Source organism: Camelus ferus, chromosome 15, assembly GCF_009834535.1.
Source record: "Camelus ferus isolate YT-003-E chromosome 15, BCGSAC_Cfer_1.0, whole genome shotgun sequence".
In the NCBI taxonomy this organism is placed as follows: Eukaryota; Metazoa; Chordata; class Mammalia; order Artiodactyla; family Camelidae; genus Camelus; species Camelus ferus.
In genome coordinates this window covers 40,755,962-40,775,572 of record NC_045710.1, presented here as the reverse complement: position 1 = coordinate 40,775,572, position 19,611 = coordinate 40,755,962, and the positions used below count along the sequence as shown (strand labels likewise).

General features: G+C 40.2%; 1 protein-coding gene across 1 annotated transcript in view; it reads right to left on the bottom strand.

Moving 5' to 3' along the window:
• The window catches only part of CCDC85A (coiled-coil domain containing 85A), a 172,492-nt gene that overhangs the window by 17,979 nt on the left and 134,902 nt on the right, over positions 1 to 19,611 (bottom strand).

Sequence of the window (19,611 nt, the reverse complement as noted above, 5' to 3'; positions counted from 1 at the left end):
TGAAGACAAGTCACCCACGTGATTTGGAGTTTATGATGATTTTAAAGGAAATGCAGCCTTAGCCCTCAAGGACTCAAAGTATAAAGGCATCCTTATTTCTACCCCCAAACAGGAAAGTGCCCTTTCTAACAAAAGGAACAGAATTAAAAATACCTGATACATCCTTCTGTAACAACATGAGCAGAAACAAAATTCTGACTGGACAGGCACAGGGCAGGAGTCCAAAGAACAAAGAGCTCTCAGCGTGGAGAGAAACAGCACGCTGCAGCGCCATGAAAATTGAGACACCAATCCCACAGAGAATAAAGTTGGCAGAACGGGCTTTGTGGACATTATGGAAGAAAATGGAACTTCCTCAGCCATACAATAGGTAGTCTATTTAAGTAGTCACACTAGGAAAGAATAAAATTGCCAGCAAATAGAAATCAGGGCCCTGACACTTGAAACAACATCTCAGTGCAGACGAGAGCATCCTGTGACAGGCAGGCAGAGGGGACTCAGAGGGAGAGAACTCCGGACCCAAACAGGGCCCTTTCTCTCCTTCACATGCAGCTAAGGGCTGTGGTCTGTTGACATGTTTGTCCCCTCAGTAGGTAGAAGACTCCTTGTGGACACGTCTTGGTCATCACAGCTCTCAATTACTAAGACCCTACTACACGTTAGGACTCCCCTAAGTGTTGTCAGTTAAAAGATTATTAAGACTAGCTAATACAAGCTCCTACTACAGCTTAAAGTCTATTAAGACACAAACTGTGATGATTTTTTCTTTTGGTTTGGGGCCCTGAAAGTCTTCCATTTTTTGTACTCATCATTTTGCTCCTGGGAGAGCCTGCAGATCTGAGGAGGATCAGGGTGGTTTGGAATGGCCCACGGGCTCTGAGGGCTCAGAACAGAAGTGTGTGAATATTAATAACGCCTACAGAGGAACCGGTGCAACCCAGCCGAACATCAGCCTCGGGCCCCATTTGACTTTCTCCACTGCGGGTCCAGAACTGCGGCCACAAGTTACATGAAGTCTGCATCTCTAATAACCCAAGGATTTTGAGACTTGAGATTTTACAACATCATCGAAAGAATTTGTTGAGAGTTGCTAACAATTCACTTTGGAATACTGCATGAGTCATGACATAAACAAAAAGCAGTAGGGTTCTAGCTAAATACAGTTATTAAGAGAAGAGTTTATTTCCGGTTCTGACTTCCTTCTCTTTGGGTATGGAGTCCCAGTGATGCTTCTCTGGATCCCATGCTTTCCATGTCCCACACTAGTGTGACCCAGGATGTCACTCTCTTGATTTTGTTTCCTTATTCCCTCATACGCTTTCTCTTGTTCTGGAATAGGTTTTGGAAAAAGCTTGCTTCAGTCCTGGCTCTGCTGATGAACAAGTCATGATCACATGAACTCTGCTTTCATGGCTTCACAAATGGGTGTAATGACCCTGACCACTCACTGTAAGGTGAGCCGATACAGACTCTTGTTCATAGCCCTGTCACATTTTACAGTAATGTTTAATGTATCTCAAAGCAACTTGAGGTGACTGCACTGGATGTTTATTATTTCTGTAATCATAATGAATGACATGCTATCTACACAGGTAGTTGCTCAATAAACTTAATGTATCAAAGGATGATCAAAATCTATGTATGAGACTGGCTTTTCCTCTGTCATCTCAGAAATCTCTGTGTAAATGCTTTACTTGTGTGCCTGTGTACATGGTAACTAGTAGGTGCTCAACTATTTGTCAGGTAACTAAAGCACACTTCTAGAGTGCTGAATGGCCTGAAATGGACATTTCTGTGATGGCCCATATTTTGGGCATACACAATTTAAGTCTACACAATTTAAACACAGACTAAATTCCCACTATTTTTTATCTCTCATTAATCAGTTATTATTTGAGCAAAATAAATTTATCCTGAAAATCTTGAGTCAGTCCCGTCTATTTCTAAAGCTACAGTGAAGCTCAAGTTTGTTAAACAAACAAACAAACAAAAACCCCACAGTAACTGAAGAGATTATCAGGAATGGCTAGCAGACCAAAAGTGGAAATAAGACATTATTACTGAGGCATCCAAAGCATGTGCTGATTTCCATCAAAATCATTATGTAATGCCAAACATCAAGTAGTGAATATAAAAAAATTATCATCAAAAGTGTCATTAGCTAATTCATAGGCTAATCTGTAAGTATCCAGGTATTCCCAGCTAAGGAAGCCAAAACATAATATTTATTCACTCACTCCTCATTTATTATGTCAAATAATGGCTAAGGTTGAGGCCTATTGAATCACAGCTGAGGTGGTAAGGAGCTTCAGTCTACAGAACCTGAAACTTTAAACAGTTGTCCTGTTCAGGAGGATGTTCACCCAGAATGCAAGGGACGGAGCAGCAAGGACTGAGGCTGCCACGAAGGGCAGGAATCAGCTCATGGAGAACGTTCTGTACCATACGAAGGATCTGAAACTTACTCTGTGCTGAGGCATGAGCTGTGTGATGAGGTCTGATTTGGTTTTATGGATTGCTCTAGTAATAATGTGGAGAATGATTTGGGTGGGACAAGACTAGCTGGGATGAAGTCCAAGTAGAAGATGAACAAAGAGGTTCAAATGAAAAATGATTGTCCGTCACTTACCCAGGACAATAGCAGAAGGAATAAAAAGGATGATATTGATGGATTAAAGGGCAGGACCTTTTGAGCCTTAATATTTATTTGAATGCAGACAGGCTGAAAGAGGAATCCAGGATGGCTCCCAGTTTTCTGGCTGGGTACCAGCTAAATAAATGGTCATGCCATTAACCAGGTAGGAAATGCCAGGGGAAGTTATATATCAAACTCTTTTAGATTTTAAAATCGAGATCAAAGAGGTCATTAACAATATAAAACGCAAAAGCATCTTTCTCACAAATACCTCCCAAAAATGGTTTTCTTATGATATGTAAAATAAGCATTTGCAAAATATTTAAAATGTAAATGATTTTAAGTCCATGCCATGATGAAAACATGTTCTTGGAAGGAAAAGAAAGTAATTCTGAAATATCTATGACTCCAGGTGAAACTTGCAGAAACTTAAATACAGTTTCCAGAAAAAAAAAACAATAAATGAAAGTAATTACGGGAGTTAGCAGGATGCCTTTTGACAAGAATTAGAGAGGGCAAACCCCAGGAAGAAAAGAATTACTATCTTGAAAGGGCGCAAACAGTAAACACCCTGTATCTCTGTAGCCAGAGCAACAACAGAGAACAATGATGAAGGACTGGTTAAAAAAAATAGCTGTTAAACAATAGGTAGGAAATGTGGACAATTAGACTTACGTACATTCTGCTTCTAGGTAAAGGAGTTTATGTGCTTAATTCTTGTCTTTTATTAACTATACACCTCCCAGTGAGAAACACTGACATTTCTAGAAAAAAAAAGAAAAATGATACAGATCTAAATGGCTTTCCAATCAGGCTGACGTTAAAAAGTAAAAGTTTACGGCACTGTTGCTGAGACAAACATACCTGAATATTTCTAAGTCTCAGGCTTATAAAAAAGGAAGGTGGGGGAGCATGAGTAGGACTGAGAATCAGGGCATGGAACTGAAATGCCAGTGTAGATGCAAAAGCAAGAAGGTAATGCTAACTAACACTGCACTTGGCTTGCAGAGCAGAGCCGACTGTGTTAAATACTTCAGACTCTTCAGAGCCCAGTGGAAGACATGAAGCTAGAGCCCCAGGGACTAAACAGATATTGAAGACAAATACTCATTGAGCTGACTAAGAACTATTACACTGTGAGGTGGTGGTTACTGCCCTGGCTTTGGCCTAAGGAAGGGTCTACAGTTTCTTCAAGCAGCCTCCAGTCCACAAAGCTCCCGCACAAGATGGGAAGGTCAAGATAGGAAGGAGAGAGGTCAACAGAGAGGTGGAGAGAGTCAGCTTCATCCAAGGGTGGCGGCCGCCCCAGGTTACGCAGGCATAACACAAATCAGTACAGCTGCCTGTCAGACCGCAGCTCCACCCAGGCCATTTGCTGGAAGCTGAGTCTCGGAGCGTTTGCAATGATCTGACTCTTAAAGGTTTACAGAAACGAGAGTGGCCCAAACGAATCCAGGCCGTGCAGCCTCTAGTACACGTGGTTGTACCAGAACCACCAGCAGGGAGACAGGAGGTCTCCCATTACTGAGAAGGCCATTAGAACCCAAAAGGAAACATCACAAACACACGAGCTCAGTTTTCACAAACAGCTCTTACTCTAGGGAAGGACGACAGTAAGTGATTTAAAAATATGTCTACTTGTGCACTACTTCCTAACATAAATAATTCTCCTTCCCTACCTTTAAATCTTGGAGGGTCCTGGGGCACAGTCCACACACCACTTCTCTTTTTTCTCAACACTCATTCACAGAAATTTCTAATTCAGTCCCATGGCCATGGATTCTTTCAAATTCTTATATCTAGCCCTTTCCCATGAGTTCCATATATGCACATATGTATGACATCTCCTTGTTGATGTCCAACATCTCAACATTACCACGCCCAAAATAGAACTTGATTCCCCTGCACCCCCTAATCTGTTCCTCCCAGTCTTCCCATCTCAGTAAAAAGCACCAACAATCATACAGTTGCTTAGATCAAAATCCAGGGACCATCCTTGATTCTTCCCAGGACAGCAACACTCTACCACCCCTGGGCTGCCATTCACCACAAGGTCTATGTAAACAGCTCCTCCTGGGGCCTGTGAAGCCATGTGTGGTCTCTTTCCTTTATATTTCACATCCAATCTGTCAAAAAGCACTCTCAGCTCTACTTCAAAACATAGCACTGTGAATCCCACACCTCCTCACCATTTCCACCCCTGGTTCAAGCTATCATCAGCCCGCTTAGTCTACCAAAGTAGCTCCCTGATGAGTGCACCTGTGTCCCCTCTCCCTGTCTACTTTCTTCAGTCTGGTCTCAACCCAACATTCACAGAGACCTTTGGAAAATGTAAACAGATGATATCACACCCTTGCCTGATTCCTCCAGTGGTTTTCCATCAACTCAGACCTAAATCCACACACATGACCTTGGTCAAACAGCGCACCGGGTCTGTTCCCTGCCTGTCTCTCTGACTTCATCTTTTCTTTCTCTTCATCTCACTCATTCTGTTCCAGTCACTCCAGCCTTCCAGCTCTGAGTCCTCAAACATGCCTATCTCATTCCTACCTGAGGCTCTTTTGTCCTTGCTGGTCTCACTTACTGCAAGACTTTTGCAGCCATAATCCTTTCCTTCCTTGGGCTCACCTCTTCAGAGAGGCTTCTTCTAACTCCAAGTAAAATACCTTTTATTTCAGTCACTCTCCAATTCTGTATCCTGCTTTTATTTTCTTTACAGTGATGGTCACTACAGACAATACGTGTTGATGGTTTTCAAATAATAGTCCACCTACTAAAATGCAGTCCACATGAATTTCTTATTCAGGGCAGTATCACCATTGTCTAAAATAGTATCTGTATATAAGAGATGCTTAAAAAATATTTGAGGGATAAAATATTGAAGGAATGGCCAAAACAAGTCATCAGCTTTCCCCGACCTCCAGAAATCCCATTCCCTGCATGGCGAGTGGTTTTGGTTACACTACGAAAAGCAGAGAAAGCCCACTAATCACTCATCATTGAATAACTGCCCCTGAACCAATCTAATGGTAAATATCAACATTTCTCATTCCAAATAGCAAAGTCACTGCTTTTGTCCAGCCTTTATGAAATTCTGAGAATTAAAGAATAACTGAAATAGGAAACAGTCTCACCTCATCCGTCCGTACAAGCTCTGACCATAGCTAGTGCCTCAAACCAAATCTTCCTTGTTAAAACATTGTATTTTTTCCTAGTCTTTGGATAAAGAACTTAAGAGGAATAAAAGGGCCAGAATTCTAAGAGCACTACCCAAGTGAAGGATGTGGCTAAACTTTAAAATACATAGCGAACATTTTCTGAAGAGCTCTGAAAAGTTACATTGTAAAGCTTTAAGAAAGGCAAACTTTTAAAAAGAATTTTTAAAAGTTAGAATTTTGGCATTGGTATCAGCCTGGAAAACAATCAGGTTAACCAGTAATAATAGGTTTTCTAGGGCTGGCTAGAGCTGTCTTCAAAAAAAAAAGGGGGGAGGGCGAGGGATAGCATTTTGCTACCTGAAAAGAGAAGTGACCCAGGGACTAATGAACTCCGTAAGCTGCTCACTGTGTGACCCTCAGCCAGTCACCCATCCTCAGTGCTAAGATGGAGGGGCCTGTCAGCCAGCCTCATGTGGAGGCTGTGAAGGGTGACCAAGAAACCTGACTACAAGGCACTCCGAAAACACCAAGGGCTAGAGAGAGGCCTGCTAACTGCTAGGCTGCCATCAGTCACCATTTAGCATTGCACATACATGTGGCTCTGTAAGCTCCCTTCCACCCCTTGGATCCTCTGATGTCAACCACTCCTGGCTTCTCACCTGCCTAGTCCGCTCGCTCCTCACTTCCCGATCCACAGGAAACGCGGGAGACTGAACTAGCCTTTGCGTCCCTCTGCTGTTTCCAAAGTAATTTGCACCTCCCCAGTGAGGGAAGGGACACTGCGTAAACGGCCAACCGAAGGCCTTTCCCCTCCTCTTTTCCTTTCCAAGCACACACCAACTATAATTAAAACCACATATTTGACAAAGATCATGGGAGAGGGGAATAGTCATATGAAAGACCTGAAAAATAAAGAATTCACTTAATCCTTATCAGTCATCTCCCGATTTCTCATTCTTTCATGAAATGCCCTCACTTAAGGGAAAAGGGAATTTGATTTTTGAACTCCCCACAAGCCAGAAATGGTTTTCCTCATTCTTTGATAAATACGGATTTAGCGTTTCTCTTGTCCAGGAAGGACTATACAGTAATTCATGTTTTTTCCAGGCCACCAGCCATCTGGTACCTATTTTAAAGATAAGCCTGCCCCATGTTATCTCCCCACAATCTCTTGAAGACATGCAGGAACAGCCAGGACACAAAAGCAGTATAATCAGCCATTCACTGAAGTACAGATTCGGTCACCATACACACGCGTTTCAGAATTTTCAGAAATTTACCAACTGTTAGCACCACAACACTGTCTTCCTGTATGAGAGGACTTGCCTTTTCAAGTCAAATGCAAGCATCCTGATCTTCAACAAAAATCATTCCAAAGCTACGTGGTCTGTTAGGAAAAAATGCCTTTGCCTCTTGCTCAGCTGCTCCCCACAGCACTTTTCAAATCCCAGATACTGATAACTCAGCACAGGTCTGGGATGATGAGACAAAGGAACATAAACCAGTGAAAAAAAAAATCATACTTATTGAGAAAACTATCTGTATATAATAAATTCTGTCTGCACAAGTGGAAATGTATGCAACAACAGGAGAGACCGATTAAAAAAATAACGTTAAGAGATAACCCAAGCAACTGACAAATAAATGATTTTAGTGGAGGACAGGAGTCAGCAAACTACTGCCAGAGTTAAATCCAGCCTCTTTTACCTGTTTTAAAAACAAAGTCTCATTAGAAGACAGCCAAACGCATTTATTTAGATACTCTGCAGCTGGTTTCCTCTGTTCTGGTGCTATGATGACGGACAACCTGTAGTTGCATCACACTACATGTTTTGAAATTTGAAAATGTTTACTATCTGACCCTTTACTAAAAAAGCAGCAACCCCTGTTATAGAAGATAAAAAGGTCACTGCAGACAGGAAGTTTCTGGAGGAGGAGGAGGCAGGCAGCTTAAAGAGAAACTACAACTGAACCAGAAGATAAGTGAGAAGCAGACAAATATTCTTTCCTGCATAATCGTTTATCTGGGGCCTAGAAATGTCCTTAAGATTGATAAAAGGATGAGATCTTCCCATGCTGAGAAAATCGTTACTAGAGCGATGAAAATGCTCAGTGAATAGCAAAACAGATGGACGAGAAAATAAACTGGGTTTCTCAGCTAATTTCCAGTTCACACCCCAAAGACACCACCCCAGAGGTTTGTGTTGGGTGCTGAGGGCGGTGGTCATGGTGTTTTCATAGCTGTCTTGCTTCAAGAGAAAGATACTTCCCACGTGACAAGTTTCAGCAAAATGGGAAGAATGCTAGACTAGTGGTAACAGGAAATCTGGACACAAACCTGGCCTCCACCCATTAGTGAACATACTCTCACCGGCAAAAGAGAGGGAATCATAGGGGCCAAGCTCAGAATGGGGATCAGTATCAAGACGGACTTGATGTTGGTCCAACATCCAGGACCTCAGCTGATACTCAGGTTCTGGTTACTGCTTATGACAAAAACCAACCTCCAGGGTGGGATGGAGATTCAGTCATCACATCCTGTGTGCTGTCTGCACCCTGGGGCACATCCAGCTGCAAGGCTCACAGACTCTCCTACATCATCCATCCTGCTGTGCTCCAAGCTGTTTCTCACAGAAAGAAAGGCCCATTTTTAGGCTATAACCTCATCATTTAAAAGAAGAAAGAACCTATACAAATAAAAAAAATTGGGTACTATCCTTTTGATGACCGACAGTCTCTCTCCTTGGGCCCTAAAGACTTAAAACCAGTAGGACTGATGCCTTCAAACAGAATTATCATGAAAGATACATATAAAATAAAAACCATAATTTAATACAGCAATAAAGTATTAAAAATCAATGTGATAACAAAATCGAACATTTTCTACTGGTTTCAAGACCATTTAAAGTCCTGTTGATTCACAAATTACTATGGCATCATATAGCCCTGAGAAACCACCCAGAACTGAGAGACTTATCTTGAATGTCTCATCACAGCCCGATGAGTGAGGCTCAAGAACGTTGTCAGCATCATGATCCCAAGTGGGTACTTACTTAAATGAAAAACACTGGAAGGCCAGCTGCCCTCACCTGCTCTCATGACCACCTGAGGATCTTGTTCTCCAGTGGGAAAGGCTCAGTGTCACTGGTTTGCCTAACCTTTAATAAAATGAATGCTGTGAGCCAAGCTGAGCCACCTTCTTTACAAGTGACCACTTAGTACAGGTCCAATCTTAAATCGACCTCTCCAGAGTCCTTTTCCATTGGCAAAGAACAAGCACTACTGTCACTGTCTTAACCACCTGTGGAACTTAGGGACAAAAGCACGTGAATTTGGCTGGTTAAGGAATTGCACATTAAAACAGGAGTGGGATGAGGACAGGGGCTGACGAGTGGATGGCACTAGTCCCAAACAATACAACAAATTTCAAAATGCCAAGTTGCTGAAGCCCTCTTTGTCTAAAACTCTGTCAGAAAGATAGCATCCAAATTCTAACTGTAGCTTCTGTTAACGTTTGGCACTCAGCACACGCTTGGCACCCAAAAGGATAGAGGCCCATCATACCCACACAATTTATTTGTAATCAAAGTACTGGAGTGGTGATTTATTTCTGAGTGTTTATTACATTTTTCTTTTATGATATTTCTCTAGTTATAGATATTAAATTTTTTGCCATATGAAAATGTTTAAATGAAAAATTCTCTTTTTGACATTAAGACACACCTGCCTTGGACGTCCAAAAAAACAGCTGAAATATTCTATTAAAAAGCTTCATTTCTTAGCACCAGCTTTTATATAAGTCCAGGATGACTCCCATCTGGTCCTGGGTTTATTAGTTATTTGTTATCTGTCACACATTAGAACTTGTGCCTCACATGCTGTCCTGTTGCAAATGAGAGACATTTTAGATCAAGAAAAGACAGTCCCATAGTCCTTTATTTGCTATACTACATTGAAATCAGGTTGACATTTCTTCCATGATCCTTCCATTTCCAATCTTCTCCCTAATAAACTGCTAAGAGCAATAGCTAGCTGAGTAAAACTACCAAAATAATAATTAGTTCAAGAGTTTTAAGTAAGGTTAGCTGTCTCCTTGTGTTTTACTGTTCTTTTTTTAAAAAAAAAAAAAAGTTGCTCCTACTCCACTAAACTATATTATGGAAGTTAGTTACAAAAATCTCGAAGCGAATAAACAATTCTCAAAGAGGGCTTGATGATTTGTGTGCCTCGACTATGCACTCCTGAAATCACAAGTATCTGGGGTAAGTTGATGTCTGAGGTTATCAAGAGATTCTCCCAAAGGAAAGAATTAGACCAGGGAGAGATGCTTGAATCAAGGATAATGAAGCACTTTCAAAAGGGAGGAACGACCCTTGCATAGACAGTCCCTTCATTCTACCTCCCATTTCTGGGCTCAACACTAGGACCCTGTGGTAAGAAGTACTTCTATAGGCTTTGGGATCGCAAGCAGGAGTTGGGGAACTCTCTCAGCCCAGAGAATGTTGGAAACCCTGATCCTAGGAGGTGCGGGGAATGGCCAGGACATCACGGCAGCAGCCAGTCTACAGCCCAAGTCAGGACCAGATGAGGGAGAACGGGGGACACGTGTGCACTTGCGGAGGGAGCTGCTCCCACAGGCAGGCTCACAGGGGCTGGGAGCACGGATCCCATCCATCTACCCAATCTGCGCCAGCGTGGCCTGAGCAGACACAGCATGCCATCGCTTTCAGAAACGCCACGTGGATAAATGTGGGTGGCTTGTTTTTCAAAGTACTCCACTGCTTATCAGTGTGGAAACTACTCTGTGGAATTTCTAGATTAAACTCCAAAATAAACCCTAAATCTCCTATTAAGAATTATTTACCCAGCTACTAAAGGCGCTTGAGTCATAAAACAGTTAAGGGGAAGGCTGTAATTTATTTCCTACACTTTCCTTCTTCATCCTGCTTCTCCACACATGCTCTGATCAGCTTCATATGACACCCTGCTGCCAGGTTGTACATGCTCCCCGGCACGCAGTCTAGGAGGTGACACGAGTTCCACGTGAATCTTTAACAGCGGCACTGAGCACGGTCTCGCAGGGTACCTCCTACAACGTTTCCTTCATTCTCTGTGTCAACCACAAAAATCTAAACAAAGGCCTGGTCCACTGCTTGCTGGCTGTTACTCCAGGTGCTTTAGTCTACAGTCTACAGCAGTCTGCAATAAATCAGAGTTCCCTTGAAAAGACATTTTTTCCTCTGGATGCTGTTCCATCACAAGTCTAGCTGCTTTTGATTCATATGCAGGTCCCCTCGTGATGTTCTCAGTCTAGTCACACTGCACAACACCGACGTGTGATACCTCATGCCTTTGTCATCTCTTTTTCAGTCATTTCGGCTTCTCTCAGAACTGAATTCCCGAAAAGTATGTTACATTTTAAAATAAAGAATATACATTGTTTTGATATAAATTAGTGGTAAATGAAAGTTAATTTTCTAACATTTCCTATATTGGTATTGTCTTTCATCATAATTTTTTAAACTCTGAAATGTCACGCTTCATTTATTATGTGAAATCCTTTGAAATATTTTTAAATATGATTTTTAAAAAAATGTTTACATTAGTTTATGTGCTCAGGAGACTGTCTGCAGTTCTGGTGATCTTTATCATTGGTATGAACTTTGAAAAGGCATTTCCTTCCCAAACGATAATACCTAATAAGTAACACTGCATTTCCTAAAAGTAATAGGACTGCCCATCGTTTTGGGCTCCCTGTGAAATGTGTTCACAAACTGGATGTGGAGCCCAGCTCAGTGATGCCTGTAGGTACCACGGAGACCACGGCAGAGCGAAGAGCGCTGTGCTCACTGGGGGATGAGTGATGTCATACTTCCTGTGGGCTCCTCGCCATCACTGGGTGGAACCAACTCCATCTTCACCGCATTTCTCTACCCATCCTTGACTACAGACCCCTTCATTCTGGGACTTGGTAACTTTTCATGTGTATAAGAAACAGACACATGCTTTTTTATTCTTGGGCACGGAATGTTCAGGGCTGAAAGGAACCACATCTACCAATGAAGAGACAGAGGCCTTTGTATCTGTAAGCGTTTATCAACTCATCTTGCTTATTTTTAAATATGTATATTGTTAGGGAAAACTAGTGCCTTTATGGTCACTGCACGTAATTTTATATAAATAAAAATAAACATTAAGGGGATGGCACATTATCTCTCAGAGTACATATGAGCTAACACCACTCAGACTGGCATGTGAGCCCCACTACACACATATTTATAAATGGTAGAACACAATGAGGTAGAATAACCCACAGGGACATAAATATGCACCTGAAAATAAAAGGTCCAATATGGTGGAAAGTTATAGTTTTAAGGAGCTTTATATCAGAATTAAAAGGGGCACACCTCTCTGTCTATATGTCACACACAGACTCAAACTTCCTGTGGAGAGAGAGTCATGTGTGTGCAGAGCTGAGCAGAACCTTCCGCAGCACCTTTGACAGCCCTCTTTTTCAGTCCGGGTATTTAAGGTTCACAGAGGTTAGGGTATCATCCTGGTCCAACAGCTAAATAAGCAAGTCCTAGTTCTTGTAATCCCTGTTCAGTGTTTGTTCCAGCACATTCGCAGGGACTCCTTTAACTGCTTGATTATCAACAGCGTCTACAGTCATGGCTGACTATGTCTCAGTTTTCTAAAAATGACTTAGTTATGGTTTGCTTATTTTTCACACAATGGTAGCTTTTTAAGTATAATTTAGGAAAGTGTCAAATCACCGAGAACTTTACTTACTTAAACTGCCTTATTCTGTCAAAGAATATAATGATTTGCCTACACTACATTTATTATCTATATTCCATTTATATTTAGGCAGTGTAGACATTACCTACACTGCATTTGTAATTTGCCAACTTTACATTTTGAGGATATAGGTAACTACCAATTATTAAGAGGAGCCAATTATCATTTTTATGGTGTTATAAGCACAATCATTTTCCTCAGGCTGCAGCAAGGAGAAATTAGACATTCAGACTTTTAAATGAAAAATGCCTAAACCACACGGTAGGGCAGGTCTGAACCAGAAAGAAGAGGACAACATGGTTCAGATCTGTTTCCTCTTTTACATCCACCAAGAGGGGCAGCGACCTCCAGCGGGAAATGTTGGGCAGAGTGGGACTGGAGTCTCCTCATCTTCACTGTGTCACCTAAGCCAAGTTTTCATAATTTACATGTTTTGATATCCATATTTCAATAGTATTTACATTTAATTAATTTAATTCTCAAGTCAAACTTTATACAATATTTCCCACCAGTTTCTTCATAGAGGGCAAGGGAAGACTATTTCATCTTTACCTTTAAAAATTTTTTTGACTACTTTGGATTAAAAAACACCTAAAGAAGAGCAGAGAGCCGTGTCCCTAAGGCACATTAATTTCCCTTATAGCTCCGTCTCAAATTGTCCCCAAATATTCCTCCATATTGCTTCTCATGCAAATACCTCTGGCTCTAGTTGTATTACTACACAGCAAAACTTTTTGCTGAGAGAGTCCCATTGTTTCTGGTGACAAGTCTGCCAAGGACAGGTAACAAAAATGCTGCTATATTTATGGCAACTACAAATCCAAAAAAATTTTTTAAATATGCCTTAGTGATGGAATGGTTAACATGCCAGTATAGCTATAAAAAGGCAACACTGTTAAGTATGAATTACTGATACCATAGTCCCTAGTAACAATACTTTTTAAATTCAATGATTCTATTAATAAGTTTAACATGTGGCATAGCTATATTTCCTGTTACATTTCTGTTTCACCTATTTTCTCTCATTAGAAATAAAACTTCTCATCATGGATCAGAGATTCTCAAATAAGAACTCTCAAGCAGGAGGGGGTCACAGAAGAAGGTTGTAAATCCCCTTCCTTTGAGAGACTCCATGTTGCCTGAGACACTTTTCCTATGAGCTTGACTGTCTCTGATATTTCCTCTGATAGATTTTAGCTTTTTCCTTAATCCAGGCTCCATTTATCTGCGTTCTCCAGCACGACTTTTCCCCATCAATTTACTTTCCATAGCTATTTGTGTCTTTTTTTTCCAGTGCACCCACACCACTTGTGTAGCACCAGTCTGTCCTATGAAAACTCTATTGAACTATACACAAAAGCTTGTTTCCTTTTCTTTAATTATATAAATCATGATTGAGAGAAAATAGTAATCCACAAGCACTGTTTCTCTGATGGAGTCCATTTTTCTGCAAATATGACTCCAGCAGCAACCAACCCTTAATGGATTTAACTTATGTCTTTTATCAGTAGCATCCAGATTCTACTCAGGTTATGCAACATAATTAGACCAGCTATCCATGGGGGAAAAAAAAAGTTTTTTGTACAAGTGACTCCTCAGGAATGCCACAATGGTAATTTCCATGCAAATAACAACTGAAGAATACCACCACTCACTTGGAAAGCACTACTCTGTGTCTGGTTTTTGCACAATTGTTACTAAATTTTTTTCTTCCAGAACAATTCCCACCCTAGAAGAGCTGTTTACTTCTGACCCAGTAAGACAAAAATGACTTGAGAAACATAAAGTCAGAAAATTTGGAAAGGGGAGGGGGCGACCTGGTAAGTAAATACCTCCACAGCAAAAGAGGAAAAGCACATGAGGGAAATCTACCTGTCCCAGGGCATCCGCCCATCTCTGCCCAGCCAGCAATCTGCATGAGCACCCAAGTGAGGGAGCTTTTCCGAGATGTGATGCTGGACCTGGGGTGTGTTGCCATGGAAGTGAGGGGCTTGACTTTGTCAGTTCCTGTGTCCCCTCCTCAGCACTTCTGGCAATGGTGACGGCTTCTTTCCTTTGTTCAGAAACTGCTGTGTAAAGGGCCCTGCCGCCTTCCCAATGCACTGAAAGACTGCATTGTTGAGGCCACACTGTAACCAAATTACACAAGAGGGAGATTTTTCATTTCCATTCCTAAAATTAGACTCATGTGTGCGCTAGCGCAACAGAAATAGAAACACTTGCTGAAAGGGGCCCACTCAATAGTGATCTGAGTTGCCAGTGCCTTTCAAACACTGTTGCTAAATCCACGGCCCACGGCAGGCATAGGACACTAGGCAGGTCAGGGCACCAACGCTGATTCTGGAAACTTGCTCTAAAATGTCGGTCTCAGGAAGTGGGTGGTTTGTTCTGGAGAGGGTCTCTGGGCACAGAGAACACACAGTGCTTTCCCAAGCAGATGTTGGTGCCAGAGCATTAGATGAACAGATTTTCCGAGGGGATTAGTAACAAATGTACTTAATGACTTTGGAATTGCAGCAAACTGCTTGTTTCTTGTCTGTAGCCCTCTTCGTTGCAAAATCTACTCAACACAAGGTAGGTGAAAACAGCGTTTAAAAAAATAATAGCTTTTACCTCATGGTTGTGTCTGAAAAGTAACTGATGTCTTCAAAGGACATTGTAATAAAATCCTCAGATTGGTATTCTACATCATGCATGTTAAGATGTCTTCTCATCGAACAGACTGCCTTGCAGACATAGCACATACACATATTGGCTAGGTCTGGATTAAAAGTCTCTGTGACCATCAAGAATAGGACAGTGGAATGGATAGAGCGATCCAAGCAAGGTTTTTCAATTTAGGCTAAAACAGCAAATGTCATGGGAATATGCTTTGAAAACCACTCCTGTAACTTATGTTTCCCTACCCACCTACCTCCGAAACATCTGAACAAAGACCCTCTGACCACACTCTGTTAAGTATGGATTTTCATGCAGATAAGGGTCTGTGTGCTTCTACAATAAAACTTTATGATTCTGAAGGATTTGGGCAATGTGTCAGGGAGGAGAAGATTCTGTAAAATGCATTTTTCTTTCATTTCAGATGGATACTGTGGCTTTTTACTATTAATTAACAATTTGTTATTTATTATTAATATTTTCCCTTAAGCAGGAATAGGATAAGTGTCTAACAAATCTTAGATGGCTAAGCAGGTTCAATGTGAATTTTTAAGATAAGTGTTAAAAAAAAAGATTTTGACAATAAGATAAAAATAGATTTAGCAGCTTAATTACACTGAGGTAAGTTAATGGTATGAAATGATTAAATGATTTGTGTGTCCACTAGAAAGAACACTGAATAGGCCAACATTTTGGCCTGAGTCTGTCGTAATTAGCTATCTGACCAGGACCATACTCCTAAACTCTGTGAATCTTATATGCCTTTTCTAAAGGAGGAGGTTGTCCAGTGTGATAGGTAAGGTTCTAGCCAGCTTTGAAAATGTATGACTCTATATCTAGAGCCAAGCTTGTGTGAATTTGTAAATGTAACCATGAAATAGGTATGTTCCTTATAAGTTTGATATCAAATTCCTTACAACTACAACTTTATACCACATTGGGTCTTTTATTTATAAGTGCCTGCTTATGACACCATGGGTAACTCTACCTCATTGGATTTACAAGGTAACAAAATTTCATAGACAGCATCTACATTTACTTAAGTAACACACAGTCTTCACTGAGGGTTCACAGCATATTAAAAACGTACATAGTGGAGCTGACAGACCAGTCTGAGCAGTTTCAGCATTATGTGCATTACAAGAGGGCAGATGCAATCCTTTGAAATATTTTTCAATATAATTTGTAAAACATGTTCATATGAGTGTATGTGTTCAAGGAAGAATATCCAAGGTCCAGGTGACCTTTAATTGCCATTTATACCGGCTTTCAAAAAAGTGTTTTCAGGGTTTATTCATGTTGTCACAAATGCCAGCATCCCCTCCTTTTATAAAGCTGAGTAACGACTCACTGTATGTGTGCACCACATTTTCATTATCTGTTCACCTGCTGGTGGGCTTCCATATCTTGGCTACTGTTAATAGTTCTGCAGTAGACACAGAGTGTTAATATCTCTTTGAGACCCTGATTTTAATTCTTCTGGGTGAATATATGCAAGTGGGATTGCTAGATCAAATGGCAAGAGAAGTAAGCCTGTCACAGAAAGACAAATACTACATGATTCCACTTGTATGAGGTATGGAGCACAGTCAAACTCACAGAAGTAAAGAACAGAATGGTGGTTGCCAGGAGCTGGAATTGGGGAGGGAAAGAGGGGGTGATGGGGAGTTGCTAATCAACATGTATAAAATGTCATTTATGCAAGATGAATAAGTTCTGGAGATCTAAAGTACATCATACCTAGAGATAAGAATACCGTAGCATATATACTTAAAAATCTGTTAAGAAGGTAGGGCTCATTCTGTCTTCCTTGCAAAATAAAAAAAAATGAAATAAATAGAAAAGCATTTTCTTTTCAAATAATATCTAGCAAATAATACTGCATTTTCTGAAATTAATGAGATTGTTCTTACTTTAGGATACCTTTGAAATATTGTTTACAAACTAGGCTTAAGGTACAGCTCAATGATCCTTGGAGGATGTCGTAAAGATCATGGCAGAGCAGAGAGCTCTGTGCTTACTGAGTGATGACCTGCCGTGGCATCTGTCCTGATATTTCATCGATGCCTCCTGTGAGCGCCTCTTCACCACCAGATAGATCCATACTCAGTCTTCACTGCATTTTACTATCTGCTCTTGAATAAAAATCCCTTCATTCTGTAACTTGGTAACTTTGCACGGGTGTAAGATTGGAACCAAGCTTTAATTACACTTAGGCCTACAAAATATAAGAGCTGGGAGGAACCTTATCATTTACAAATCAAGAAATGGAAACCTTTGCACCTAACCAGAGAGAAATTCACAAGCATTTATTACACTCAAGCCTGCTTGTTTTTAAATATGCACTGCTAGGGCAAAGTTGTGACTCTGTTCAGTATACGCAATTTTCTATGAGGAATAAAAGTAAGCATTAAAGAGATTTCTTCATCCAGAAAAATGCTTTACTTAATTAGTCTAAATACTAAACAGCAAAGAACCTTGCTACAGCCACAAAAGACATCTGCTATACTTGCCAACTAAATTCTTATTCCTGTTTAATCCAACTATATTCTTACTCCTGTTTATCCAAAGACAAGTGGATATAAATTTATAAATTTGAGAGTAAAATATTATACCTTCTAATCAAGGCACAGTAAGCAAGCTCTTATCATTGAAAATCAAGCACTCAGATATTGAGACTAATTTATGCAGGGATGTCAGCTGGTGGCATTGAATTGACCTTGCAAATGAGCTAACATCATGCCGTCAGAAATAGTTTCTGCAGGGAGATCTCATGATTGTTTGTTTTAGGACCAATAAACATCTAGGAGTAATATGCATATGCCTTTGTGTCATTCAGCCCAAGTCTCGGACCTCCATGAGGTTTCACCTTACATGCTTTCCACAGCTGAGATCCCTTTACCATCTTCCATCCTCAGATCTCATCTACTGTCCGTGTTCATTTCAGTTGTGTTTATACAGGTAGTTGTAAATGGTGGTTCTAGCATTGTCTATCTTAGCTATAAATGAAGGCCACCCTCTCAAATACAGAAATTTAACAGATACGTTTTTGAACTGAGATGGATCTAACATATTCTTTGCATATGTCCAATAATGCATTTCAAACAATCGATTTTCTTTGCATTAAAATACTTTGGACATGTAAAAAGTTGTTTAATTCTAAGACATTGTTTTCCCAATTTAACATCATTGAAATCAGCAAGAATCTGACACAGTATAACTGACAACATCCTTCTTCTTAATAGTACATAAGATAATAGTGCATCTCACATCAGTGACATTTTAGATTCAATAAAACAATCTTTCTTAGCCATTTCTTATGAAGAAAACAGTAACAATCTTCTGTGATAAAAACAGCAATGCATTTAAAATCAAATGAATTTGGAAAAAAAAATACTTTAATTTTTAAAGTTGTCTAATCTCTTCTACTCTTAACTGTGCAAGTGCTCTGTATTTAAATATGCACACATACATCAAGTATAGCTGAGGACCCTTCTGGTGCCCCTTCAAGAACTCTAGCACTCACTTTCACAGATTTTAAAAAATCAATCTTGTAATTATTTTCCCATTTGTGTGCCTCTTTTTCAATAAGACAGCACACATGCAGGCATTCGATATGCGCTGTGAGTCTCAATTCCCACTCAGAGGAAAACTAAGAAACATATTTCTTTTTTTTCTCCCCCCTCTTTCTTGTCACTTACATTCCCTCAGAGATGGTATAACCATATATAACATAAATGAATTATATTTTTTAGGTATCGTGGAACAGAGAATTTAGATGTTTTCAGTCAAGGGTGTTAGTACAGTCACACTGTGAATCCAACAGAAAAGGAAAAATGGCAAAGGAATTTTAAAAATGAAAAGTACAGAACAGCATAGAAAAAAAAAACTACCAGTGTTTTATTTCATGATGCAAATAATCCTTTCTGGCATCATGAGTACTGACATATGTATAGTTTGAGAAGGGTGAGAAAGATTCATTTCATTTCATGATTTCTAGCCGGGTGGTTGGCCAATGGAAGGAGAGAGGCATTCTCACCTGCAGTACTGACCACACAAATCATCATCAATGAGCAAAAGTAGTTTAAAAACAAAAGATTAAAAAGACCTAAAATGTCTTTCCAAAGCCTTTCTATTAGTTAAGTCTTTGTATTAGTGTTTATGTATCTGCTCCAGAATTATAAACAGTCTCTGTCTTTACATTTAAACTACTGTTGACTAGCTGTTTGAGGTTTAATTTACTCTTCCTCACTTATGAAATAGAAATAATCATCAGAATGTGGAAAGAACACTAGTGACTAAATGTTTAGAGCACTCCGTTTTATAGAACATTAAAATACATTACTGTTCACCTGTCTG